At 37.6% G+C, this 16983-nt stretch overlaps 1 long non-coding RNA gene across 1 annotated transcript; it reads left to right on the top strand.

Moving 5' to 3' along the window:
- Positions 1-594: 594 nt before the first annotated feature.
- LOC141376713 (uncharacterized) lies at positions 595-4692 on the top strand. The gene is made up of 2 exons (XR_012387709.1): positions 595-3154; positions 3699-4692. It is a non-coding gene; the product is annotated as an uncharacterized lncRNA (long non-coding RNA).
- Positions 4693-16983: the final 12291 nt, after the last annotated feature.

Here is a 16983-nt window from a genome sequence, read left to right as displayed (position 1 = left end):
GACTTGGTAAAGTTAAGTCTTGCTTTTAATATTTTGAATGGTTTTAAAAATAAGAAAATTATGGGTAAAATAAGAATAAAAATAGTATTTTTTTTGTTTCTCTTTTCATAAATTAATGTAAGCTATTGTTACGTATAAAACTGGTAAAATCCTAACATTTTAAATAGTGTTAATCTAGAAATAATACTGTATTTTAGCCATAAAATAAAATACTTAAGTGTCATCTAGATTTAACATTCCTGTAGTATTTTAAATTAAAATATATTTCATTTTGTCATTCTAATTTTGGTTGAGGAAGCTTGGGCTGGATCCTAAAGTATTTTTAAGTTTAATTGATGATGTTTTTAAGTTTAAGTGGTCCCACTTTGGCTGTTCGCATACAAAATGGACTGATTTGTAGTAAATAATTAGGGAAGATTCCTATCCTCACATGAAGCAAAACCGTAGACTGTAAAAGATACGGGCGTAGTATCGGTGACGTCACCCATATGTTTCTGAAGAGCGCTAATGAAGCTACGAGTTGCTGTGGTCAACTGTCGCCATTTTGTTCACGCTTCATCGCACCAACCGGGGGTAACCAAAAAAGGGCAGAGAGGGGGAGTGTGAGCGGAGCTGCAGATGCCTGCTAGCATTTTGCTTAGATGGGATTTTCTTTGGAAGAAATGCTTAATACTTTATTACTTGCAACTTGTTTATGTTCTGACCATATGTGCTCAGTTGTACACTCTATCAATAAAGTCTTTAGTCTTTTAAAAACAATGTTGTAATACCGTTGTAATACCGTTGTAATACCGTTGTTGTCCGTATGTGTAAACATTGTTCTTAAAACATTTTTTCTACTGGAGGAAAACGCTAATTACTTCCAAACACTTCAGACATAGTCTGTGTATACATAAACGCAAGGCTATTTATGAAATCAAGGCATAACACGGTATGACAACGCTTTAGATGACTGTTCTAGAGCCTACAGCTAATCAAACTGTCAGATTCTGGAGTGCATTACAAGTCTAAAGAAAAAATATAAATTATAATTTATCTTAAATAAAACAAATGCATTTATAGAGATGGTGTATGAGTAATTTCACTTACCTGGGAAATGGAGGCCATGCTAATGGTTTGTGAGCACAATTAAGTGCACTGCATGCGATATTATCTGATAATTGTTGGAAATTATTGCAAAAGGCAACTGACTGTGTGAAACCACATCAAACAAAACAAAAACACAATGTATATGGCGAGTTTAATGACTATGTAATGCTACCAGTGAGAACTAGCTGCCACTCCAGTAGCCACACCCTTAATTATGCAGACTTAACATGAAGATAATGGATAAGTTAGAAACAAATTACCCCCCTCACGGTTGTCATAAAGTGTAATATTAGCTATATACACCAAAATTGGTTTTTGTACCAGGCTGTAAACACCTGTTTTCTGCTGTAAATTTGCCCATTTTAACATTGGGGTCAATAAAAATGTGCTCTAATATTGAGCCAGGACTAGTGGAATTTTGCAGTTTTAGTTATTTAGTTAGAGCGGAATGTTGCCGCTTGAGCAAAATGTGAAAAAAAATTTAAAATCCTAAATGTAAATGAGTTTTTTCTATCGTGTTGTTAGAGGGACTGACAGTAGTATCAGTAACCAAGTAATTAACAGTAAAACAAAATAAGCTTAAAGGAAACAGCTGATCAGTCACATGAGCGTAATCAGAGTTTATTTATTCAGATGTTTTTCCATCTCCATTATCTGCATTAACACTGGACCATAATGTCCAAAACCACCTCAAGTGAGTGTAAATGATGTTTAGCAAATGAAACCCCAATGGAGGAAATCTGGAATTTTCATCACTCGTTTTCCATGCAATACTTTAAAATGCACATGAACACAGGATGATGGAAACCCTCTATAACACATTCAGAGGTCCCAGGATTCTCCAATTATGCAATAATTAATAGTTGGAAATTGTCTAAACAATATATTTAAAGCATACAATTCTGAATTTGTGCACATCAGGTAGGCTTCTTTAGATGTGGACCTGTGGACTGATTTGAGTAAAAAATAAATACTTATAAAAACTTGATGTAGCCTGTGTTTGACATATCACCATATAAATACAAGTCTCATAATGGGACACTCAAAAATCTCTTATTACAGACAAAGATATTTGTCTGGATTGTTCTAGCTTCACTGGTGAATTTAAAGACAAACCTTGCTGGACTTGCAAAAAACAGTGGGGGATGTGGCCACCAAAGGTGTCTGTCTTAATTCGTATGGCTTTATTAGTGATTTGAACAGTTGAACCATGCTATTAATAAAAAAGCTGCAACAAACGTACAGATGTCTCAGCTTTATGTCTGGTTCATGAACTTAATTGGCCAGTCTAAAGTTTCGGTAAATGGGAGGGCAGTGTTTTCTTTTTTTTTATCATAGCAGAACAAAATTTAGTTACTGAAAGTTTGAAAGACTAAATGAAAGTTACATTTTAGTTTTAGCAAAAAAGTACCAGCTTTTGTCAATGAGTATTTAAATTAAATTAATTACAAACTTTAAACCCATCAAATAACTTCCTCTATAGTTCTTTTGTTAATCAAATCTCATCCACCTTTATTTTTTAAAGGAGATCGCCATTGTTTGTGGATTATTTTTAAATCGAGATTAAATCATTAATGGAAAAAACTTGACTCTAGACTTGACCATGCACTTAGATTGTTACAACAAGTTCTATGTAAACTAGGGCTGCACAATATTGGAAAAATTTGACATTGCAATATTTTATTTCGCTGCAATTATGTTATTGCAATATAAATACAATTTCAGCAGATGGCTTGAATAGCTCTATTTGTAATAAAATCATTAACTTTGTAATAATCTTGTAGAAGAGTGAATCAAATAAATTGCAAGAATAAATAAATGAGACAGAGCAAAGATAAAGGTTAAATAAGTAGTTAGATATTCAGGGACAGCAATACATTACGATACGGTATTATCATGATATTTTGCCTCAATAATGATAGATATAAAACGCCTCAAAGTTATATTCATTTGTGTGTGAATGTGTACTTTTTCCACATTTTTTTAACGTTACAGCCTTATTCTAAAATGGATTAAATTAATTTATTTTCTTAAAATTCTACACACAATACACGTCAATGATGATGTGAAAAAAAAAAAAAAACATTTTAAATTGTTGCTAATTTATTAACGATAAAAAACCTGAAAATCACATGTACATTAGTTTTCACAGCCTTTACTGTGAGGCTCTAAATTGAGCTCAGGTACATTTTTCAGCAGCAGGAACTGGAGGACTAGTCAGGATTGAGGAAAAGATGAACAGAAACATCCTTAATGAAAACCTGTTATAGAGTGCTCTTGACCTCAGACTGCTGTGACGGGGCATATTCCCTCAGGACAATGACCCGAAGCACACCGCCAAAATATCAACGGAGTGGCTTCACTACAACTCTGTGAATGTCTTTAAGTGGCCCAGCCAGAGCCCAGACTTAAATACTAATGAACATCTCTGGAGAGATCTGAAAATGGCTGTACACCGTCGCTTCCCATCCAACCTGATAGAGCTTGAGAGGTACTGCAAGAAGGAATGGGCAAAAATTCCCAAAGACAGGTGTGCCAAGCTTGTGGCATCATATTCAAAGACTTAAGGCTGAAATTGCTGCCAAAGGTGCATCAACTATTAAGCAAAGGCTGTGAATACTGATGTACATGTGATTTTTCAGGTTTTAATAAATTTGCAACAATTTCAAAAAATCTTTTGTCATTATGGGGTATTGTGTGTAGAATTTTGAAGAAATAAATACATTTAATCCATGTTAAAATATGCCTGTAACAAAACAAAAAAAAGTGAAGCGCTATAAAATACTTTTCGAATGCACTGTACATTGATACATGTTCAATCCGCCATTACGAGAAGTGCCACCTCATGCATATCGCTATTTCGTCCTGCCCCTATTATTGAATAATGAAAGGCAATGTAAACACTGTACATTCTTCATTGCAGATCAACCATAATAATCAAACTCCAAATTGCAGATGCACACATGATATCGCTTCTGAAACTAGATATTTTGAAGCCCTAATGTAAACTATTTTTTAAATCCCTAATAAAGTCCTCCTTAAAACACAGGTCATTAATACCCATTAAGTCTACTTGCACTTTTGTGGCTTCAGACTGCAGCTGTGATCTCTCGTGTCTCCTGTTGTTTTTAAACAGCAGGGTGACGTATGATGGCTAATGTGTGGGAGTCGCTTGTGCCTCCAGAACACACTTTACCTCCGGCGTCCTGTTTCACCGCCTCGGGCCCAACCTTGATTTTACCCAGCAGAGACCAGAGAATCTTAATTTAGTATCACTTAAGACAGACACCATGCTGAGAATCTAAAAATACATACAAATTAGTGTGAGGCGTCATCGTCAAGGTTTATGATAGGTGCTATGGATAAGCAAATGAAAGACTGCATAAACTCAAATTGGATCAGAGACATGATTTGATTAAGGTATTGAGGTAAAAAAAAAAAACCTGCCACATTTGAGTGTTAGACATGCTACTGATGAAGTGTGGTCGCTGTCTGAAACATCATTCAGCGGTGTCGCCATTGGACTATTTTAAAAACATTTCCTAACATGTTCAGTCTATCAATATTACAGGAAAATATTTTACAGGTTCGTCTTAAGTAAAATATATATATATATATATATATATTGCTGCTTTTTTAAATTATTCAATTGAAATAAACTGAAACAACACATTTCTTGGGTTTTAAGGAGGACAACTTCATTGTTTAATGTTCACTCCACTTACATTTGTTAAAACAATGGGGTTAAGTTAATAGATTTGTGTTGGGAGAACACAACATGAAGGTATTGTGTGAAACCCAGTATTGTTTTTACAGCGTGTAGACATTTTAGACCTAATTATGATATAGCAATATAATGTTTGCATGTGCAGGGACTTATTTATGAAATATTACACAGAAACCAGCAATTTGATGTATCATTTTACAAATGTGATACAGAGGAATAAATGTGCACACACTCAAAATAGTCATGTACAGTTGAAAGCAAAGTAATTAACCCTCCTGTCTTTTTATAATGTTTCCCAAGTAATGTTTAACAGAGCAGGGAAATTTACTTTAACATGTTGACAATATGAACACATCTCATGTATGAACAAAATAAGTAGGATAAGATAATCAATCATGATTAATGAAGACTGTAAACTGGATGAGTAACTGGATAATTAACTGGATAAGCACTGTATGAAGTATTTTTCCCCATTTGAAATGTGCTGTGACGTATAATTCAAGCATTCAAGTTGCATAATGCAGTGAACGTTAAAAAAAGAGAGTAAATAGTAGTTGTTTTGCAAAACAGAGAGCAAACTGATGTTGAATCTTATTTAGGTGTGTATATTTAAACAGATGAAGTCAAAATTATTAGCCCTCCTGTGAATTTTTTTAATTTTTTAATTTTTTTATTTCTTTATTTTTCTTTATTTCATATTTTTCATATTTTCCAAATGATGTTTAACAGAGCAAGCAATTTTTTCCTATAGTATTTTTTTTTCTTCTGGAGAAAGTCTTGTTTGGCGTGGAACAAAAATAGTTTTAAATTTTTTAAACCATTTTTTTTAACATGTCAGAAAATCATGCAATTGCCAATAGGGAGAGTTTAGTGGCCTCTTTGTTTCCCCTGTACACTGCACAAACACAACATGACAAATAACAAAGCTGAAATTAGGCCCGAAGAGAGAATTCAGCTCAGAATTGGACCCACAATCACAGTGTATATCCAGCTTTACAGTTTGTTAAATTTAATAAATCTGGTAATCCTAATATCACTAACTAACTAACTTTGTTAAAAAGCTGCTAAAAGATATTAATTACTATTACAGTTATTCGTAGGGCCAAACAGAATCTGCAGGCATTTTTTGCTTTTTCTGCTGAGACTTTTTTTTTTTTTTTTAATCTGCAGATTTATGCAGAATGAGTATTATAACTAAAAACTTAATATATGAAATCATCAAATAATGTAAATGTAAAGTAAATAAATAGACTCAATGATGGGCTAAAAATCTGCATAAATCATGCAGATTCTGTGTGGGCCTAGTTATTATTAACTAATAAAGTTATGGTAACTAATAGCTTTAACTTTTTCAAATTTGATTGTAACACGATAATGTGCACTTTTTGTAAAGCTGCTTTGAAGCAATAACTATTGTGAAAAGCGCTACGCAAGTAAACTTAAATTGAATGACTAAAAGGTTGAATGTGTCTGAATCTTCTGATTGGCTGGAGTAGACGTCTCACGTCAGCATGTTCTAACCGTGAACACGCTCTTTCCATACATTTTCCTTCTCCGTTCATACAAAGCAGCATTCCAGGAAATCACAGGTAATGTTATAACTTTACAAAATTGCTAAACTAATTTACCAGTATTTTCAAAAAGCCGTTAATTTGCTGGAATTGTCTCTATGTGAGAAAGGGTATATCGACATCGGCCTGACATTGGGTTCTGATGTCAACCCAATTTTCATGCATTTCCACGACGTTGGGGTACAAGGTCAATCTGATGTAATGTTGATGTCCTGTGCCTGTTGGGATAATGGCAAAGAAAGGCTTTCTAAAAAAATTAACAATAGGCCCCGTTTACACTGCCAGTTAAATGTGACCTAATTCTGATTTTTTGCTCATATGTGACAGATATCTGAGCTGTTCGATGACCATGTAAACACAAAAAAAAACAAAAAAAAACAGGCATTTGGATATTCAGAGGTCGGTTTCAGGCCTCCTTCATATGTGGAAATAAATCCGATATAAATCGGACATGTGACAATCTGTCTGTCATGTAAACAGGCAGATCGGATTTATTGAGGCATTCCGTTCTGTACATCACTAAACTTGCGACAATGTGGTGCTTCTCCCTGGTTTAATGACATAGAATGAAGAGCTGTGTGGAGACACCGACGCGGTAAACAACAACAACAAAGGAAACATGGAGGAAAGTGGTCAGTCGCCACAATTTGCTCCCACCAGACCTGAGACCTCTCTCGTACCCACAAATTCCTCTGAATGGTGGAGGACATCATACAGCATATAAACCATAAGCGCAAGCTGCGATGACGGCCCTTTTCCACCTCCTCCGCCTCAAAATCATTTAAAATTTGGGCGAACTTCGTGTTGTAACTTTTGCTTTTTGTCACACGCACTCACGCACTGCAGGCTACACATACAGAAGAATAACTATATTCTCTCCAACACCAGTGCGCGCACAGGAAAATGCTACATCTTCAACTACACACACACACACACATCAGGGCCATACCATTACATAAACTTCGTGGGGGAAAATTTGGACTGAACCATTCACTGCTTATACTACACTTTGCATATTTCGCAGACCTAAAAACAAGACAATTTCTTCCATCGTGGCTAGTGTGGCACAGATGCTAGAACCCGCCTTTATTCAACTCAATTCAGCTTTATTTGTATAACGCTTTTACAATGTAGATTGTGTCAAAGCAGCTTCACATAAATGGTCATAGTAACTGGAACAGTGTAGTTCAGTTTTTTAGTGTTTAAGTTCAGTTCAGTTTAGCTCAGTTCAGTGTGATTTAATCATTACTGAGAGTTCAAACAATGAAGAGCAAATTCATCGATGCGTAGCTCTACCAATCCTGAACCATGCGAGCCAGTGGCGACAGCGGAGAGGGAAAAAAAACTTCACCTGATGGGAGTGAAGAAAAAAAACCTTGACAGAACCAGACTCAGTTGGGCACGACCATTTTAAATTCTCCGCTGGCCAAAAGTCTTGTGCAGAGCTTCAGTCGCCGTGGTGGAGGCTGGAAGATGGCCTCAGCGAAGACCCGTCTGTCCCTGGAGCGTCGCTGGAATCAGACACATGTTCTCCACTCCCCACGACCATCAGCGCAGCAGCAGCTCAGGATATGGCCAGGTCCCGGATATGGAATCCTTGGGATCATCTCGTTGCTGGTCTTGGATCCATATAAATGGTCTTGGACTCCGCATAATCTGAGGACCTCGGGATGAGTATCCCCAGGTGAAAATAGAGAATAAAGAGAATAATTAGCGTAGCTGCTGTTCATAGTGTATATAAGCAAGATGCAGAACTCTGTGTGGAACCCGCTAGGTGATGCATTGCGTGTATGATTTACTAAACAGATAGGTCTTTAATCTTGTTTTGAACTGGGAGAGTGTGTCTTTATGCATGCGCAACATTGTAAATTGTATAGCAAGTGTAAACACATGAATAGTATATGGGTCGCAATTAGAAGAATGTGTAAACGGACAAACAAAAAAATCAGATACAAGCAACAAATCGGAATTGGGCATCAAGACCTGATAGTATAAACGGGGCCTTAGTGACCTATACGGAAGTGCGCTTGTTTTGTGGCCTTTGGGAGAAATGACTAGGAATAATAAATGACAGAAAAAGGTTAAACCACTTGTTCTACAGACATGTGTTCATAGCTTTACATAATAAGTATAATAATATAATTTGGAAATATCAGTTTGCTACATCAAGCAGCATAACAAGCTGTTTTTACATCTTAAAATTAATGAGACAGGAAGTCTTAAGCCAAAAAGATTCCAGTGGCTTCATACAGAATAAGGTCAGTAGATTCATAACACTGCAATTTATAACCTGATAAGTAGCATTTTTAATGCCAAGCACATGCTTCAGAATAGAGTGGGAACATGTTGATCCGTCGATGTAGCTGAAAAGGAGCTCTTATGATGCTGCAAGTGAAAGCGGAGGCCTGCGGTAGACCCGTCTTACCCTTGGGACACTTTATGGGAAGATAATTTGGTGACTGTCAGGTCTCATTGATGTGGGCAGTGCTCTCTGCATGGTGTAACCCTTCTGCTTTCGGGCATAAGAAGCAAAGCCCACACTGGCAGTAATAGGTTTAAATTCAAAAGCCTGATAATATGATTCTGACACATCGCACAATGCTGCCTATGTGGGTGAGTCGAGTTCAAATCGGGTTTTGTCATTTCTCAAACCATCTGCCTATTTTTGTCTGTCACCTTTCCAATATCCTCCCAATGAAAGTGGCAGAAGTTCTCTTTAAAAACGGGGAGTCTTTCAGGATTTCAAGAACATGACTCAGCTAGACAAATATGACTAACACATTTTCTGGAATATAAAGTACTTTTTTTCCGCATCTGAAATGTGCTGTGACATATAATCCGAGCCTGAGTTACATAATGCAGTCAATGTTTAAAAAAAAAAAGAGAGATAATAATAGTAATTTTGCCAAAATGGAAAGGGAAATGATCTAAAGTTTGTTTGTATTTTTAACTGCAGATAGTAGTGGGTTTGGGAAAGTGGGTGGACGAGTCAATCGGTGCTTTTGAAAACACTATTGGTTGTGTTTAGGAAAGGAGGAGTAGTGTGGGTTAGTCAATCACTCAGTCAGTCATCAGGCAGTCGACAGCGGCCTCTGGTGGATTTATGTGAGAACAAAAGGCACGAATGGCACTCACAAGAGAAATTTGAGATCTGAAAAAGCGTACACAGCGACCTCTGGTGGATTCGCAAAGACAAAACTGAAAAAAAAAAAAAAAAACGTTGATCCTGTGACATATTTGGCACTCTCCAGAATGGTATATAGGGGTGCGTTTTCAGAATGAGCCTTGGGTGAATAATATTGACCTTATAATGGCTTTTAAACAATAAAAACTGCTTTTATTCTAGCCAAAATAAAACAAATAAGACTTTCTCCAAAGAAAAAATATTATAGAAAATACTGTGAAAGTTTCCTTGCTCTGTTAGACATAATTCAGGAAATGTTTGAAAAATTACAATAAACTGAGTGATATTCAGCAGGTGAATTTTGTCTTTAATTCCAAGTTTGACGTCACTGAAAACCAAACCCCATTGGTCTTTGTATCTCAGTACTGAGTGTGACGATGAACACTGATTTTACCACGGATGAGCTACAGGGTTTTCAATGAATAACTTAAATTTCTGTCTATAATTAGGCCTCCTGGAACAGTTTTTCACAGCTCAGCTAAGACCTCTTCATCTGGACAGGCTGCTGGAGTCTGCAGACATCAGGACTTCCCTTTGGTCTCATGGAGCGCTGCCATACATTTGGCAATGCAAAGTTAATTCGAGAGCTTTGAAAGATTTTTACATCCAGGCCAGAGCTCGAGCCCTGCAGAAACATTAGCTGTGGGCCAAAGTGTTGCCCAGGATGTGATTAAGAAATAACAAGTTAATGAAAAAATGAAATGAGTACAAGCATTTGCCTGGATGGAAGACTTAAAGGCATGGCAGCAAAATTCAATGGGTCCCAGAACTAAATTATGGCTGTTTTGTTGGCCCAAAATAGTAATAATATGAGTCATATGTGGACCGTGATTTGTTTCTCATGGGTATGTCTATAGAAAAAAATTCATACCCTGGAGTAATGGCATTCTGATGGTGATTATTTTGTGGTGAAGGAACAAGCACTGTAAAAAGAAAATGGGTTCCACACAATTCCTTCAAGTTGTGCCAAACACAAATCGATTAATTCAACTTTGTCATTTTTACAAATTGAAGTGGATTGAACATAAAACAATTAAGTTGTCCCCTCAAAAAAAAACATAAGAATTGTGTTGATTCAACTCATTTTACATATGTTTGAACAAGCAGCAAAAGTAATTGTTTGAGTAAAGTTTTCCATTCTTAGATATATCTTGCATTTCTGGCTGAAAATTACTCAGTGTGACCATGAAAATTAAAACTATTTAGGTGCGCAACTGACCTAATTGGAAGTCATGAATCATTACATAAAAACAACAATGTTAAAAAAGGTTATAATGTGCCTAGACTTATATATTTTATGCATACACTACATAAAAGTAACATTTTGTGGCTATTTATTTCAATTAAGAGGCACCAAAAAAAAAAAAAATTATAATAATGAAATCCATAATTTTAGGTGTTTATATTTGCTGGATATTCACCTGTCTGCAAAACACACGCGCACAAACATAAATTATATATATGTAAGGGATAATTAATGGATTACCATGGGTTAGAGAACTCCTATTGTGTTTTTTTGAAAACTCCAAGGAAATGAAAACATCCAGCTGAGGTTTAAATCTGAAAGTGGAACATGTTTAAAAATATTGATTCTATTACAAAAAAAAAAAAAAAAGTTGACTAAGAATCGTTTCAAGAGTTCACACTTAGATATTGTTTGACAACTGTTAGCAGGTTTGGCATGCTGTCCCGGGAGAGAAACCCTGAGCTCGGAGATAGTTGAGCCCAGGGCTCCCGCCAGGTCCATAGAGCATGTGAGGGGAGTATGAGATCAGGTGGTTCTCGAGAGCTCCCCTTGGGTAAAAGAGGAAAGGAGGAGAAGGGGTGGATGGGGGGTTTCTTCGGAAAACGAAGATAAGGGAGTAGATCTAGCTAGGCTTCTTATAGTGAGTTAGGACTAATCTGATTGGCTAACTAATGAATGTAGATGGGTGACCAGCTGCAGTCAATCATATCACGTGCTCCTCTCGAAATTAGTTTGTAAAACTTCACTTAAATGTATCATCTTGGATTCAAATGGCTAGTCGTTTTGTGTTGACGTCAATATAACACATTGCCATATATGAGCACGTTGGACCTGGAAACACTTGAACAAGCTCACAGTTACTGTAGTGGAGCTGTAATGGGGATGTTGGACAACAGAGATGGGGATCCACATGCAGTTTATAAGAGAGAATCGTCAGACAGGCAATGACCAAACAGTTAGAGATGGCTGACAAGCAGAAAAAAGAAAAGAACGAAGAAGAAAAAGAGCAATTAAATAAGTCTTCAAACAAGCTTGATTCAGCATGAGCTGATAGTAGCCTATCATATAGTATTCAGGGTATGCTGCTGCAAAATAGCTGCAATATCCTGTACCTAAATCGGTTCAGTTGTTGAAAATACATCAAAACTTGTAACGTGAATAAAAACTAAATTACAGCTTTTGTAAATTGCTACCCCGAGTGAACGCGTGAGCTGATATTATGCATGCTAACATTATGTGCGATCATATCCACGCTTGTTCGCTCTTCAGGAAACGACTCCTCTTGCCAGTGCTGGCTTTTAGCTCTGATAATATTCACTTAGCAAGTGCACCACAAGGGGTGGTTATTTTGCACAGTTACATTAAAAAGCAGTCGTGCAGTCAAGCATGTTACAATAAAAAGCGTAAATGGCGCAGTTAACAGATCTGAACCTTATACTTATGGAATGAACGGCTTTTGCAGCCAATACTGTATTTGCATAAAGAGAGCTAACACAGTCCTGCAGCACTTTGAGATCTAGCTGTTTGGTTTGTGTGGTTTTAGACACATCAGACTCTTGTTCAGATTTATTCTGGTTGGTCAGCTGCGGTGAAAAGTAATGCCTGTTGCCCTTGACAACACTCTATGACTGATTGCTTATTTTGGGAAGCCTGCGTGTCCTGAAGTATAGCTCTGCTCATTCTGTTTCTTGACAGTCGGCTATCAAAATTTTCAATTTTCCTTTTCATGTGATTTGGCTTACAAAGTCTTAAAATAAATCCTGGTGATTTATTGTTGCTGCGCTTTTTTTTTTTTTTGCCACATACTGAAAACAATATTTTGTGTATTTTGAACATACACTGTAAAACGTGATAAGTTAACTCCTAATCGTTTAAGTAAAATCATTTCTGATCTAACTTTCAGTAGTCAAATCAAAGCAGTAACTAAATCAGCATACTACCATCTCAAAAAAATTGCAAGAATTTGTGTCCAGAGGAACTTGTTCATGCTTTTATCAGCAGCAGGGTGGATTACTGTACAACCTCCTCACCGGCCTTTCCAAACAGACAGTCAGACAGTTGCAGCTCATCCAGAATGCTTCGGCCAGGATTCTGACCAGAACCAGAAAATCAGAGCTCATCACACCTGTCCTCAGGTTTTTACACTGGCTCCCAGTTACACTTACTTGTCTATAAAACACTAAATGGGCTAGGACCTCAATACATCACAGATATGCTCACTGAATGCAAACCTAACAGATGATTCAGATCATCATTAAAATCAAGTAGGCTAGAAATTCAGTCAGGAGTTCAGTTAAAGCAGGATGAATCTGCCTTCAGCTACTGTGCCCCTTCAGCTACTGATGTTAGAATCAGCTTTCAGGAATGATCAGATGTGCTCCAACATTAGGCAAATTCAAATAAAGACGTCCGACAGAAAACATTACTACGTTTTACCATTTTAATCTGTTTTTATCGGTTTTTAATCAGTTTTATTCTTTGTTGTATTTATTTTCTTATTCTTGTTTATGTAAGGCACTTTGCATTTTCATTGCCTAAACAGATTGCACCCAGGGGCGGACTTGGTGATTTGGGTGCCCTATGCATATCCAGGTGTAGGGCCCTAGCATTTTTGAATATATATAATATATATATATATATATGGGGTGTCACGGTGGCACAGTGGGTAGCACTATCGTCTCACAGCAAGAAGGTTGCTGGTTTGAGCCCCAGCTGGGTCAGTTGGTATTTCTGTGTGGAGTTTGCATGTTCTTCCCGTGTTTGTGTGGGTTTTCTCCGGGTGCTTGGTTTACCCCACAGTCCAAAGACATGCAGTACAGGTGAATTGAATAAGCTCAATTGGCCGTGTTGTATGTGATTGAGTGTATGAGTGTTTTCCAGTGTTGGGTTGCAGCTGGAAAGGCATCCACTGCATTAAACATGTGCTGGATAAGTTGGTGGTTCATTCCGTTGCGGGGACCCCTGATTAATAAAGGGACTAAGCTGAAAAGAAAATTAATGAATGAATGCCTTAACAGATTGCAGCAAACTACTTAAAATGACTGATTTTATTAATTTGATTTCTGTCAACTTAAACCATCTACTGCAGTTGGTTTCCTCAAACCCTTTTAGTAGCTATATAGTTGTTTAGACTTAATTCATTCTCTTTCCTGAACTGAACTTAAATCTTACACCCTGCGCAATAAGGCGCAAGATGTGTTAGGCATAATTTTTTGCTATTCTCAGCCCAGCACAACTCTTGATTTTCAAGTTTTTCTTTTTACCCTGTTGTTAAAGTTGCAAATCCATTTGTGCCAAATTGTGGACTCATGGGTGTACCGGTCTAAAAAGAAAGTGTGATAAGGTGCATCCTTAGCGCATTGCTATTTTGAAGAACTAAAATAGGATGCACCATTGACCAAATAAAAGCAGGTCTAAAGTCCACCGCAGAGCGGGTTAGTTTTGCACCTATGCAAGTCCAAACACATACATTGCCTAATATACACAGGATGTACAGCAAAATATCTTTACATACAGTATGAAAAAAATTAAAGGATTCAAATGTTACAAAAATTCTACATAAATATAAAAACCACTGCCTCTATGCCTCATCTTGGGGGGGCTTTTTCAGTTTATTTATGACAATTTGCATTTGTAAATGTTGTTGTTATTATTATTATTAGCAGTATTATTTATCATCATATTTATATTTGTTTTAACAAAAACAAGTTTAGATTTGTCCACCTGTCTGTTTTGGAGACGTATTCATCTCTTAACCAGCTAAATTAAATAATAGATAGGCTAATAGATGTCTTCAGTGGAGTGCGTACAACACCGTTTCCTTATCCGTGAAAGTAAAGAGTAACAGTAAAGAGAAAGTGAAGAGGCCGAATGGGAGAGGCTCGTTCTTTATTTTTGTGCAGATGGTCTGTTTATCTGTTTTTTGTCACTAGTAAACCGGTCAGTTTTTACACTTACAAAGTCTGTCATGTACATAAATGCACCATAGTGCCAAGCAACTGACTCTTAAAGGCAATGGGAGATGAGACCCTGATTGGTTTCAGGCATGTGCACACATAGGACTCAACCTGTGCAGTGCCCATGCCCTTTTTCGTGTTGGATGGAAAGTGCCCTTCCAAAATGATCTGAAGTGCCCCCCCATCCCCGGTCTATAGGTTTCGTGCGACAACCCCACCCCCATCCCCCACCTCCCCCGGTCTTCACCAAATTTATCCTGCACATGCCCCTTGGATAGTCTATGCAAGGGGCTGATTGCTCGTTGCACGTTATGCTCAAAACACAGCCATAACTCATTAAGAGAATAAGCGCAACCATGTTAGACCATGTGCCAGGGTGCAAAGCTTATTTTTCTATCTATAAAATAGCATAAGTGGATTCAGGGTGCTTTCACACCTGTGAATCGATTCAGTTGTTCCGAAACAGAGATTACAAATGTTACATTGTTGCTCTTTGCTCGTGCAGCGGTTCGCTCTCACACTGCAAAGTTTCTAATCGGACCAAAAGAGCTAAAACAAGTCACGTGCGAGTAAACTCTCCTCACATTGGTCAGAGTGTCAGGGTTTATTTTACAGCGTCCCGCTAAGCTGTCAGGACAGGTGGTGTTTTGGTGGTGATTGACAGGGTGCGCGCGCGTGACGTGTCTGAGGAGAGATGGGGAGGAGTGAGAAGGGTGTGCGGCGATGCCTATTTGAGGACCGGGAGGGAGACGCGAGATTACCGGGAGATCATCACTCATTTGTGGGCATCCGGAGACTCGCAAAACTTCCTGCCATACTCATAATTCTCTCTTCATATAGCCGTATGCCTATTACATATCCATAAAACACAGTGATATAACCGCGCTCGGATCAGATCGCTTTCTCACTGCAATCAAACCGCTCCAGGGTTCGTTTCAATCGAGCCGAGACCACCTCATTCAAGCGATCTCGGAGCGATTACTTTGGCGCGGAGCAGGGCGCAATTGCCCTGTTCACAATAGCCAAACGAACCGCACTAACTAGGCAAACGAGACAGGTTCCGAAAAAAAAGTGTAGGTGTGAAAGCACCCTCAGACACGCCCTTATTGCTTTTGCACCATGCACTTTAGACTTTGCACCTAGATCGTTAAAATACAGCCCTAAATGTTTAAGTTACTAATACTCATATTGTTTGATGAAGACTATCCACTTGAGTACTGTAAACTAGTATACATTGAGTCATATGCATATACTTATTGTAAATATAGTCATAGCTGTAAATATTGCAGTTTTAAACTCGTGTTTCAAGTCTTGCCCAATAACACCATTCAGCCATGATTCTGTTCACAGCATAGCATGGCGTCGTCTTGCACCATATTGCTTAATTGTATTATTAAGGCATTTATTGAGAAGTTTAAAGTCAGTTGCTCTAGGCCTATACCATATACCACAGGCAACCTAATAAAGGGTAAAACTCCAGCTTGTCCTCATGTGTTTCTCTGCTCTCTGGCGTTCCTGTCGAGTGGGATCATATCAGAACAGCTGAATGTTTTAAATAAATGAGCATCATGTCATATAGCCTCAGGCATGGCAGACTGTTAGCCATCTCGTGCCTGGCATACCCCTCAGCATTTGGCTCTAACAAGTGCTCGTCCTTCTCACACAAGGGCTAAAATAACCTATAACGCCTGGAGAGCCATAGGTGGTAAAAACTGATCGCAAACGATAGGAGGTTGCATCTCAGCTCTCGAGAGACTGCTGAAAACTACAGGTTGGAGAAGAATCTTCCACTGACCTCAGTGAAAAATGAAGATATTCTCTTTGACAAAGTAGCTATGTCTTGGGGAAAGAATGAAAAATGTATCTCACTGTTGTTGTTTTTTTGACTTCTATGCTTCTTTTCATTTTTTGCTTTTCGTGGGCATGAAATATGACTGGCAAAAGGAGCATCTGATAAGTAAATGTAAAGAAATAATTGGAATAATATATTAGCATTGATTAAAAGCACGCAGACACACACAAACAGCTGATGAAATGCTTTCTCAATCTGATAAAAACGCAACACTGAGCTCGCACATTGACGATTATTTCAGAATATGTTGCAATGATGACATATAGTTGTTGGCCAGCCTTGTTAGCAACACTCCTCCCATAAAAAAAAAAAAAACTCTTTATAACAGAAAATAAGCTCTGTGGCCAACAAAGAAATG

This window comes from Danio rerio, chromosome 12 (assembly GCF_049306965.1).
Source record: "Danio rerio strain Tuebingen ecotype United States chromosome 12, GRCz12tu, whole genome shotgun sequence".
NCBI lineage: Eukaryota > Metazoa > Chordata > Actinopteri > Cypriniformes > Danionidae > Danio > Danio rerio.
Note: the sequence above shows the minus strand (reverse complement) of the source record. Positions and strands in the feature narration are given on the sequence as shown.